Here is a 12,076-nt window from a genome sequence, read left to right as displayed (position 1 = left end):
CCACACATCATGTAGCTAAAGTTCAAACACAATTTTCATTAGTTTTTACTTTAATATAAGATTAGAAACATCAGAGTTTGGTTTCCTCACAGAATATGAGCTTTATCTATAATTTTCAGCACTCCACTAATTCTCTCTTATGTGAAAATGGAATCCTTAATATGTGCTTCCTTGTAGATTTTCTAGTTTTTGCTTTAAAGATAAATCCAGAAGAATAATTGTTATACACTGTTTCCTTGAACCACTACTTCTGAAGTACTGAAGTTATGGATGTGGAGTTGCATATTCATTACAATATTATTGTTGTCTCCAGTCTTTTTCATTCTCACCTACACAAGATATTCTGTACCAGATTTTGGGTGTTATAAGGGCCACCTAACAAAAATTCCCAGTTTATTTGTACTTAAATCCAGCCTTTACATCTCCTTTATAGGATTATAAAATAAAAACCAACAGTCAGATTAGTCTTAGTCACATGCACAATCATATTGCTAAACCACTAACAAAATTTTAATAGTGTCTATTACCAATTTTTAAAAAGTCTTCACCTTTATATTCAAAGACCTTATTTCTTTCCCCAAAATATTTTTGTACCTTTTTTTGAATTGAAGTTCTTCCATATAGTGCACTATGTACAAATATTATTTCTATCATTACACAAACATATTCTACTTTTGCCAACTTCTGATTGTTTAGAACTGGAATCCTCTCCCTCTCATTTCTGTCTATTGACATCTTGCAAGGATCAATTTAAATGTTTCCTCCTCCATGAAGCCTCCCCTGGCTATAAAATCTGCAATTTCTTCTTCATCTAATCTGATGCATCTTTTATTTCTCTTATTCACTTTTCATCATCACCATCATCATCATCATCATCGTCATCATATATGTGGTTCTTTCAAGTTTGCAGGGGGTCCAAGCAAATGAAACATTATGTAAATGGTTATGCACAACAACATTGTGAGATAAATGCTATTATAATTTTCATTTTAGAAATCAGGAAACTAGTTCTTACATGGTTGAAATGACTTGCCTAGGGCACATAGCTCTCAAGTGACTTGCAGGATTTGAATACAAGTCTTCCTGACTTTTAGTCATTCTAATTTGCACAATATGTATTTGCATATATACTTTATTCTTCTCAACTAGTTTGTAAGTTAGTTAATGTATAGGAAAGGGATTAAAGTAAAATTTGTTCAGAATTTTCCCAATGGTTGAACAACATACTACATTCTTAATATACTTAATGAATTCGTGATGAAGAAATAAATGATGATATAATCAGTGAATATCCATTAAGAAAGAGAGTTACTGATGAAGACAGACAATGAGGGTGAGGCATGAAAAATGTGACAATTTTGTTGAATGACAAAGTGTAAATTTGCCTTCAGAATACCAAGTGAAGAAAAGAGAGTGCCATCACACTAATCATGTAAATGGGAAGATACGCAGATACAGGGTCTCTTTGCCCATGAAATATAGATACAGTCAAGGTGATTAGAGTTAAGGTGTTAATTCTAATCTCTATATATACTAGATAAATTTAACTTTCGTATATTTATGCTTTACACAGGACAACTATGTGTGAAGAATTAAAAGATATTTTCACAGAATCATAGACTTTTTCTCTAGACAAATCTAGGTGTTAAATTAATTCATTGCTTTGCCAAAGTAATACAGGTGACAGAGGCCCTTAGTCTAGCTGACTCTTCATTGCACTACATTGCCTTCCTATATTCCAATGCATGGAATATGATTTACTAAAACAAAGTGACCTGAAAAGTTTGACATTATCTTGGCATCTCTTGTAAACTTCATGTTGATAAATGTGGAAAACCAGATACATGCATGACTGACAATTAAATACTTTCTAAGATAATGGAACCTACTTGTGAGTAAATGAAGGCTCTTATGGACTCCATTTTGAACAATAAGGAAAACAAGTTGAACATATCGAAGTTATGGAACCTTGGGAGAGGACAACATGTTTTCCTGTAGATTGCAATAGCAATGGAAGAAAAAGGAGATGACTGTGAATAATTAGCTATGCACACTTGGAGAAAGCAGATACTAAAAGACTGAGAGAAAAAGTAGATGAGATTTTATGGCCTTTGAGATTCTGGCTGTCTAAAAATGCCTTGCTAGTAGTATCACAAAGAGAAACACAAGTATGTTGAAAACCAAACTTTTATGGTTTGATGATCTTGACGGTGTGGGTTGTTCTTCCATCAATATAGATCACAAAACATTCATTCCAAAATATCATATGCAGTTCTTCTCCCTGTCTTTCTTTAAATCAGAACTTCTTCACCTCATGTCTCTGAAGTTTTTTTTTGTTTGTTTGTTAAGTTTTGTTAATAGTTATTTCAATAGTATGAGTTTCCTTTTTGATCCTATGCATTTAAATACAATATTTGCAGAATACCAAATGGGTGTAGGATGAAAAAAAAAACATTAAGGACCCAAACTTTAAATCCTTCATAGAAAATCTCCCCAAAGCATTAGAGATCATCTTAATATTGCATGCATACCAATGAAACACTCATCTCTTATCTCTCACTGTCACTATATGGTTTAAATATTTCATTTTGACTATAAATTTATTAGCAATTTCTCACATTCATATTATCATTGGTAATAATTTACAAAATAGTCACATGGACCCTTACCTATAAGGTGACATTGCATCAACTTACATTTACATTCTTTTGAGATAATGATGTTCAATGAATTACAATTATATGGTATTGTTATGAGGATTTTAAGGTCAGTTTGTGTGTGTGTGTGTGTGTGTGTGTGTGTGCACCTGTGTGTATGCCTGTGTGTCTGTGTCTGTGTAATAGATTTCTTTTCTTTGGCCCAAGAAGGAGTAACTAGGAGCAATGTTCGAAGAGGTAAGGTTAAGTTTGATGTCAGGAAAATCTTTCTAATAAATAGGACTCTACAATACTAGAATGGGAAACACTGATAAAAATTTTTGATGGATTTTATGAAAAGGAGTTTCTTGGAATCATGTAGAGTACCACATAATTGCCCAAATGTGATCCATTTATTTTTCTTCTATGCATTTCCATTATTACAGTGCTTGTCAAAATATGTGCATCGATGGACAGATTTATTGTACTGATCATCCAACTTCATGGTACCATTTGGGCAGTATGTATTCTTTATCAACTTGACTTTTCCTGTGTAGATTGGCCAGTTAACATCCTTTGACTGATATGAATCACATCAGTATGGCACTGTTAGCATTTATGCTGCTTAATGCAATCAGCATGTTATCCACACATTTGTGTATGAAGGAAACCCTAACATTTATAAGGAATTCATCTTCACCATAGATATCATATAGGTCATCTTCTGTGATTCCAGGGAATAGCTTTAGAGAATACATCTTCCTGTTCTGTGACCTGCTTGGAGTACGTACTTAAGGGAATATCAAGAAGAGTAATATTTGTGACTTCATCTGTCAGGAAATAATGTTAGTATGGGAGACAGCTTTAATCCTGTTTTGTTCTACCAAGTCAAGTAATTTTTATACTCAAAAATATCCAACAATGGCATTTTGTATTCAATGTACCATTAAGTTAATTATATGCTTGAAAATTCTCCATTAGAACTTTATCTTTGATAGCCAATCTATTTCTTTCTCCTTATCTATCAATGTTACTTCAATATGTGCATCACAATGCTATAGAGACATGAAAGGGCTATCTATCTATCTATCAGTATATAGAAAAGAGAAAGTAAGCATACAAATTAATAGTTACAGATGCAGCATTAGGATTAGGAGTTGAAGGTGATGGGGGATAAAAAGAGATACAAGAAATAGGTGTGTGCCTAGAGAACTCATGCAGGATACAGTAGCTCTCAATTTTATGGACCTATTTCAAAGAGGCAAGATATGCTGTCAGGTCTAAGCTTTGGTTAAGTGATTGGTTAGAGAGTCACATGGGCATAAGCAACTAGGAACTATCATGGAAGTGTTGGAGCTGTGATTGAGATAACGTGGAAAGAATTAAAACACATTGAATACTTGATTTTGTGAGTATATGGGAAAGAGTCTGGGAGCATATAGAGTAGTATGTGGAAATAATTATATAGAGAGGGTGATTCTGGTGAGTGGATGCAGTAGAAGGAGTTCACAGGTCAAAAGGTTAATCTGGAGTTGTTGAGTTCTACTTTCATAAAGACCTAGTCTGGAGGAGACTATACAGGAATAGTGTGGTGATATGGGTCTTAATGTTCAATATTTACTAGTGACTACATTAAGAGAGTGGTGGCAAAAAGACTATAAGATAAGATTCTGAATCACAAAGCAAATTTGAATTATGAATTTTATGAGTGTATCTTAGTTTTTGAAAAGAGACTTCTTTAGGGGAAATAGATATGATATTACCTAATGCAGAGGAAATGAATGAGCACAACATTATGTGACAATTAAAAAAATATTGTTATTGTTAACAAAGTCATATGGATAACTTCTCTATTCCTTTCAAATTTTCCCTTCTTTGAGTTCTTATATAAATTCCTTAGTGCCTTTAAATATATATGACCCCCAATATAAAATTCTTTAATATTTGTATTGATGGGACAGCTAGGTGACTCAGTGGATAGAGTGACAGGACTGAAGTCAGGAAGACATCTTCGTGAGTTCCAATATGGCCTCAGACATTTACTGGCCATGTGACCCTGGGCAAATCACTTAATCCTGTTTGCCTCAATTTTCTCATCTGCAAAATGAGATGGAAAAGGAAATGGCAAACTATCTGCTTTGCCAAGAAAACCCCAAATGGGATCATAAAGTGTCTAATATAACTGAAATGATGAATGGAAACAACAACAAATATGTCTTGATGGGTTTAGCTACTCATAGCAATTTCTTTTTTCTTTCCAATCAGGTTTTATTTTTATGTTTTTTATTTTTTATTTTTAGGTTACAACACTCAGTTCCACAAGTTTTTGAGTTTCAAATTTTCTCTCCCTCCCTTTCCTCCCCTCTCCCCGCTAAGGTGGCAAATAATCTGATACAGGTTCTACATATATACCTTTGCATTAAACTTATTTAGTCAAATTGTAAAGAAGAATTACAACCAATGGAATGAATCATGACAAAGAAGAAACAAAACTGAAAAAGAAGGAAAAAAGGAGAGCAAATAGTTTGCCTCAATTTGCATTCAAACTCCTTAATTTTTTCTCTGCATGTGTGTAGCTGTTTCCATCATGAGTCTTTTGGAGCTGTCTTTGAACCTTGCATTGATGAGAAGAACCAAGTCTATCAAAGTTAGTCCTTACAGATACCGTGTGTCTGTAAATGTGTATAATGTTCTCCCGGTTCTGCTCCTCGCACTCAGCATCAGTTCATATATGTCTTTCCAGGTTATTATGAAGTCTGTCTGCTCCTTATTTCTTATAGCACAATAGTATTCCATTACATTCACATACCACAATTCATTTAGACATTCCCCAATTAATGGGCATGCCTTTGATTTCCAATTCTTTGCTACCACAAAAAGAGCTGCTATAAATATTTTTTACATACTGACCCATTTCCCATTTGTGTGATCTCTTTGGGATATAGCCCTAGAAGTGGTATTTCTGGGTCAAAGGGCATAAACATTTGTATAGCCCTTTGGGCATAGTTCCAAATTGCTCTCCAGAATGTCTGGAGTTCACAACTCCACCAATAATGTAACAGTGTTACAATTTTCCCATATCCTCTCCAGCATTTATGATTTTCCTGTTTTGTCATGTTAGCTAATCGGACAGGAGAGACGTGGTACCTACAAGTTGTTTTGATTTGCACTTGTCTAATCAATAATGATGCAGAGCATTTTTTTTCATATGACTATAGATATCTTTAATTTCTTCCCCTGAAAACTGCCTATTCATATCCTTTGACCATTTCTCAACTGGGGAATGACTTGGATTCCTATAAATTTGACTAAGTTCCCTATATATTTTAGATATGAGGCCTTTATCAGACACTCATAGCAATTTCAATGTACTTTCACATGTAAGATAGCAAATGTTAATGTGATGAATAACTTGAGCTCATTTTATATGAGGATCAGTTGTAGGACCTGAACATGTTGATCCTAGAGAAGAGAAAAACCAGGGAAGTGATGGGGGAGAGTGGTGGTGGATGATATCTCTCCAAATATTTAAAGGACTACCATCTATGGGAGGGATTAGATTTTTTCCTGTTTTATTCTAGAGGGCAGAAGCAAGAACATTAAAAAAGTGACAGATTTAGGTGTGATGTCAGGAAAATCTTTCTAAAAATTTGAGCTGCACCAAAGTGGAAAGTGGAAGCTAAATTGTGCAGTGGATAGAGCACTTGACTTGGAATCAGGAAGACATATTTATGAATTCAGATCTGTCCAAAGACATTTGCTAGTCGTACTACCCTGAGAAAGCCACCTAACCTTGTTTAATTCAGTTTTCTCATCTGTGAAAGTAGCTACAGAAGGAAAGACGAACCACTCTTGTATCTTTGCCAAGAAAAAAAAAGACAAACTAGAGTCACAAAGAGTTGGATACCACTGAGAAACAGCAACAAAGTAGAAAGTGCTGCCTTGAGAAATGGTAGATCACTCTTCCTTGGGCCTTCGAGGTCTTTAATCACACTCAGCATCAGTTCATATAAGTCTTTCCAGGTTATAATGAAGTCTGTCTACTCCTCATTTCTTATTTCACAATAGTATTCCATTATATTCACATACCACAATTTATTTAGACATTCCCCAATAGCTGGTTGACCACTTATATATATTATAGTACAGATTCCTTTAACATCCAGATTGAACTAGACAGTTACTAAAGTCCCTTCAAATTCTCAAATGTTGTGATTCTTTGTTCTTCCTCATCCGACATATCCAGTCAGTTGCCAAATCTTACCATCTGTTCATCACCAACATCTCTCCACATCAAACCTCTTCTTAGTACTTACATGGCTACTACCTTACATTAGAGATTGGTCAACTTTTGTATGGATTGTTACAACTGCTTCCTAATTGGTTTCCCAAATTCAAAGCACTCTCTTTTAGCTGATCCTCCACATAGCTGTCAAAGTGGTTTTTCTTCCTCAGTCAACCTCCTATTCCCTCTAATAGAAAATATGATCAGGTAGGCCCTCCACAAAATATCCCCAACATACCTTTCTGATCAAATAGGTAACCACATTTTTCATATTCTAAAATCTAAACAAAAAGGCCTTCTCTTTGTTCCTTGGGCAAAAGAATCCGCCTCCCCTCTCTTTGTCTTTGCCCTGGCTGTCTCTCATGTCTGACATGAGACATTCCATCCTCACCTCTTAAAAGTCCTCATTTCCTCCCAAGATTCAGCTTACACCTTACCCTGAAACATGAAGCCTTTACTGCTAGTGCTTTTACAAAATAATGTAAGCTACTTAAAATAATGGACAATTCTGTCTTTACCTTTGTGCCCCTAATGCCTATCATAGAGAGTGGAGCATTCTAAGCCCTTAATAAATGTTGATTAGTTGACTACAGCTGTCAAATGTACTGACAAAGCAATATTTACTATAATAAGCTGACTAGGTTCAGATATTCTCTTACATAAGCAAGAACAAATTTCCATGATTTTCCCTGAATTGGAGAAAAAGTAAAAATGTTGAGAAGAGTTGGGCCTTGTGAGGGGAAATACTAAAGATAACCAAAAGTTTTTTTAAGCTATGTTGGTAGCAACCAGATTAAAAAGAATATCAGAGTTGAAATCCTATTTTCATAAAAAATATTCTGTTTCTCTCTAGTTCCTTTTTTAATGATTTTAAAGCATCTTCCCTACCTTCTCATTGGATCCTCATGAAAACTTCGTGAGGAAATTTGTGCAAGTAGTATTATTTTTCTCTTATAGAAAACCAAATAGCTAAATGAGTTGTCTTGATTCATCTAGCTAGTAAGTGGGAGTTGGGGTGGGTGGGAGGGAAAAGGTGTGTGCATGTGTGACTATGATTCAATCCCTGAACTCCTGGAGTCAAATATAGCACTTTTCCCACTCTATATTATTGCCATTTAGTGTAGCACCATTGTTGGTTGGGGAAAGAGTAACAACCATGGGCCAGAAGACACCTCAGGGATTCTTTAATGTTGTTATTTTTTTCCTGTATTCTATGACCAGATCCCTCAAGACTGTGTTAATTATATCTGTGGCATAAAGCCTCTTTCATACGAATTAGATCTCTTTAATCCTAAGGCTTAAAGGAATGTTTGTGATAAGTCAGTCTAACTAAATTATTTTATAAAAGGAGAAACTAAGATATAGAGTGGGAAAGTGACTTGCCTGAGATTATAAAGGTAGTAAAGCTATCATTATAAGAAAAATCATACTGTAGTATGCTATCTGCATATGGTTTTGGGTATTGTCATGAGCTATATGAAAACACTCCCCGAAACAGTTGGAGAATACTCAAAAATAAGAAATACCTTGGGAAGTAGAGAGGACTTCTACCTGAGGCCTGGGAATTTTCAAATATGATAATACTCTAAAATTCCCCAGAGTAGGCTTGGTCCTGCTGTGAAGGATACACAAAAAAGAAATATATTGATTACCTTTGCATGTTCTGCTTTTTTATACTCACCTATTCACTGGAATATAAAGCTTAGAAAAGTCAATAGTTCCTTACCTGTGTTTCTATCCAAACCTTAGAGATTAATAAAAGCTGCTATAAGTATGGAGCATTACCATGGGAGAGTCTTCTCCTATGTTAGATGCTAGGGACACCAGGTCAAAATAACCACAAACATCTACCCCTGTCCTCAAGAGGATTACATAGCTGTCCCTTCCACATCATGACTTTGCCCATCATGGTTTTGTCATATCAAAGACTGACCTAAGAAATTAAATGGAAATTTTGGTGGAGTTTTACAGATGCTTCAGAAGACATGTGAAGGCCAGTAGACAACACAGAAAAAGGTTAGGAATTCAGAAATGCACAAATTATATGTATATTATTGCATAATATCGACCCAAATTTTATAATAAGGTACTGTAAACACTCTATTAAAGGAAAAGAAAAAAACAGGCTTCTTCTCTGGTATGAAGGGAGGGCCAAAAAATTATGCAGATTTTCCAGATCACAAGATTATATGTATATGTATATTATTGTATAATTATAAGTATATTATTGTGCAATATATGTATATATATATTGTTTTATATTATTTATATATTATTATATAATATCAACCCAAATTTTATAATAAGGTGCTATAAACACCCTATAAAAGAGAAAAAGAAAAAAAAAACAGACTTCTTCTCTACTATAAAGGGCAGGCCAAAAAAATTATGCAGATTTTCCAGATCATGGGAGTGCCACACTTTTAACCCCAGTGATGTAGAAGGGATAACTGTATTTTATGTGTTACCAACAACCACTAGCTAGCCAGTATCTCTGAGAAGTTCCAATGTGGATTATTAGCTTCATGAACTTTTGACTAAAGCTGTGTCAGTTAATCAGCAAGCAAGCCTATATTAAGCACAAACTCTGTGCCAGACACTCTGCTTACGTCTAAGAAAATTATCCAATATAGATTATGGAAATTTGGTTGGGATGATCGCTAATTATATTTTGGAATATTTTAAACAATGTATATGATGACAACTAGTAGGAGAAAATTGTTAGAGGACTAAGGAGTGCAAGGTAGTACTGGAGAAGGTAAGCCAACTTATTTCCAAATACATAAAGTCTATAACTGTATACAGTGGTTTAGAGAAAGCTTTGAAATCTTCAGTTTTGGTTTTGGTTTTCCATATACTTCCCTTGTATGAAATGTGACAATATTACAAGAACTGATAACTAATTTCCTAGTAAAAGGGGTCAGTTGTCCTAGTGAGGAGATGATTTCATGGAGGAGTAATGGAATGGTAGCAGTCCTGGAAAAACAGCACCAATGAAAAAGACATAGACCACTGGAAATCCAGTGGGAAGGGCTATTATTGTTGGGAACAAAAATATTTTCCTTAAAGTGTTCAAAAGTTGGTGAATGATTCCCCAATTGTAGCCAACATATGTTTGCAGCTTTTGAATAGGGAAATGTTGGTAGAGAAATGGGCTAAATAATGCATCTTCTGAATGAGATGGAAAATGGTGTAAAGAATTCTGTGTCTATTTTTATAAAGAATTGCTGCTTCTTGGGGCAGCTAGGTGGCGCAATGAGTAGAGCACCGGCCCTGGAGTCAGGAGGACCTGAGTTCAAATCCGGCCTCAGACACTTGACACATGTACTAGCTCTGTGACCTTGGGCAAGTCACTTAACCCAAATTGCCCTGCCAAAAAGCATAAGCATAAGAATTGCTGCTTCTGACATTTTTTGCTCTCAGCATAGGGTAGCCAGAATACTGGGATCCTCTAGTCATGGGTATAACTAGTATCAAGGTGATGGCTATAACTAGTGTGAAGGTGACTAAGTTCTCAATTCACATCTTCAGTCTGGTGAGTTTTTGACCTAGTGGTCAAGGTGGCATCAATACCATTGCTTGACAATTTCAGCTTATCTTCTGTGAATATCGCCATTAAATTCCTCCTCCAATGCCTCATCATAGGGCAGAGGTGATCCTATTTCCTCAAAGCATATGCCAGCAAAAATAAAAGTAGACATGTCCTGCTTGGCCCTAAAGGGCCAATAGATATATTTTAATAGATATATTTGGAGTCAGTATTGAGGAAAACTGCCATATAATGCAGATGAAAGGGCACTGGGTGTGGACTCAGAGGTCTTCAGTTCAAATTTTGGTTGTGTTCCTTAATACTTTTGATATTGAACTATAATCCAAGAATGCTTAATCTTGCTATGCCTCAGTGTCCTAATTTGTAAAATGAGAAGACTGGACTATGTATTGTCTAAAGTCTTTGACAGCTCCAAACAACATAATAAATACCATTGTAAATAAACAACAGAAGAGACAGTGAATTCTTCTTTCTAGAGACTGAATGGCCACTTATTAGAGATATTGCAGAGAATCTTTCTGCCAAGTAATAAAATAGACTGGATGACCAATCAGAAACAAGTTGCTGAAAAAGAGTTGGAGTCAGAGAATGTCAGTCCAAGTCTTGGAATAATCTTGAACAAGTCTCTTAGCCTTAATTTTTTTATCTGCAAAAGGGAATTAGCCTAAATGAGCTCTGTTGTCTTTTACAATTCTAAGATAGTACAATCTTTTCTTCCTGGTTCATTGATATCTTCCATTCCCCTAGGTATTTCATGTATTTAGGCTTTTTTTTTTGGTGCCTCCCCAGGAGTATGGACTTCAGCTCACTAGCACAGGGGAACCATGATGACAATATAATTTAGATTCATTTCTTAGCTATAAAGTTGACATAGCTTTCTGAGACTCTCCAACATCCCTGATGGGTGTGTAGGAGAAAGCCCCAGGCATTACTGCCACAGCTTATGATTATAGTAAGAAGTTCTGTGTCCTAATCATCAGCTGTAAATTTCTATTTTTCTGGGAGTTTGGTTAGCTCAGATGGACACACAGAGGGTATGCCATTTTCTATGTCACCCTGGGAGTTTTGCTATTTTTATCCTAAGTGAGCAGCAGAGCAAATACTAGGATAGTACACTAATGAAGAGAAACTTGCCTGAAGTGGCCTATTTTAGGTGTTTCTTTCCCAGGTGGCAATAGCTATAGCAGAGAGACCCAACCCATGTTTTATTTTTTTTTCAGTACAGGAAACCCCTATTAACGTAAGTCACAACCCATCTCTGCCTTAATAGATAAGTCCCTGAGGGTTGCTTGAGGTCTCCCAAAGTGAAGTGACTTCCCCAGGGATATATGACTAGGAAATGTTAGATGGCATTTGAAGCAGATGAAGTCTTCCTGATTCCAAGCCTGGCATTCTATTTATTTTCTTAAGTCATGCCACCTCTTAGCATTTATTATATATAGCAAAAGCAGTTTGTTTTTATTGTACCCACAATTTCTTTGATGAAGAGAGCTACAAATAGGGGGACTTCTTCAATCATTATGGAGCATCCCTTCCTCCGAAACTCAAGGGTTTTAGAGAGTTTCTTGGGGGCACTAAAAGGCTAAGTGGAACAAAGACATAACT

This window comes from Trichosurus vulpecula, chromosome 9, assembly GCF_011100635.1.
Source record: "Trichosurus vulpecula isolate mTriVul1 chromosome 9, mTriVul1.pri, whole genome shotgun sequence".
Lineage (NCBI taxonomy): Eukaryota > Metazoa > Chordata > Mammalia > Diprotodontia > Phalangeridae > Trichosurus > Trichosurus vulpecula.
Note: the sequence above shows the minus strand (reverse complement) of the source record.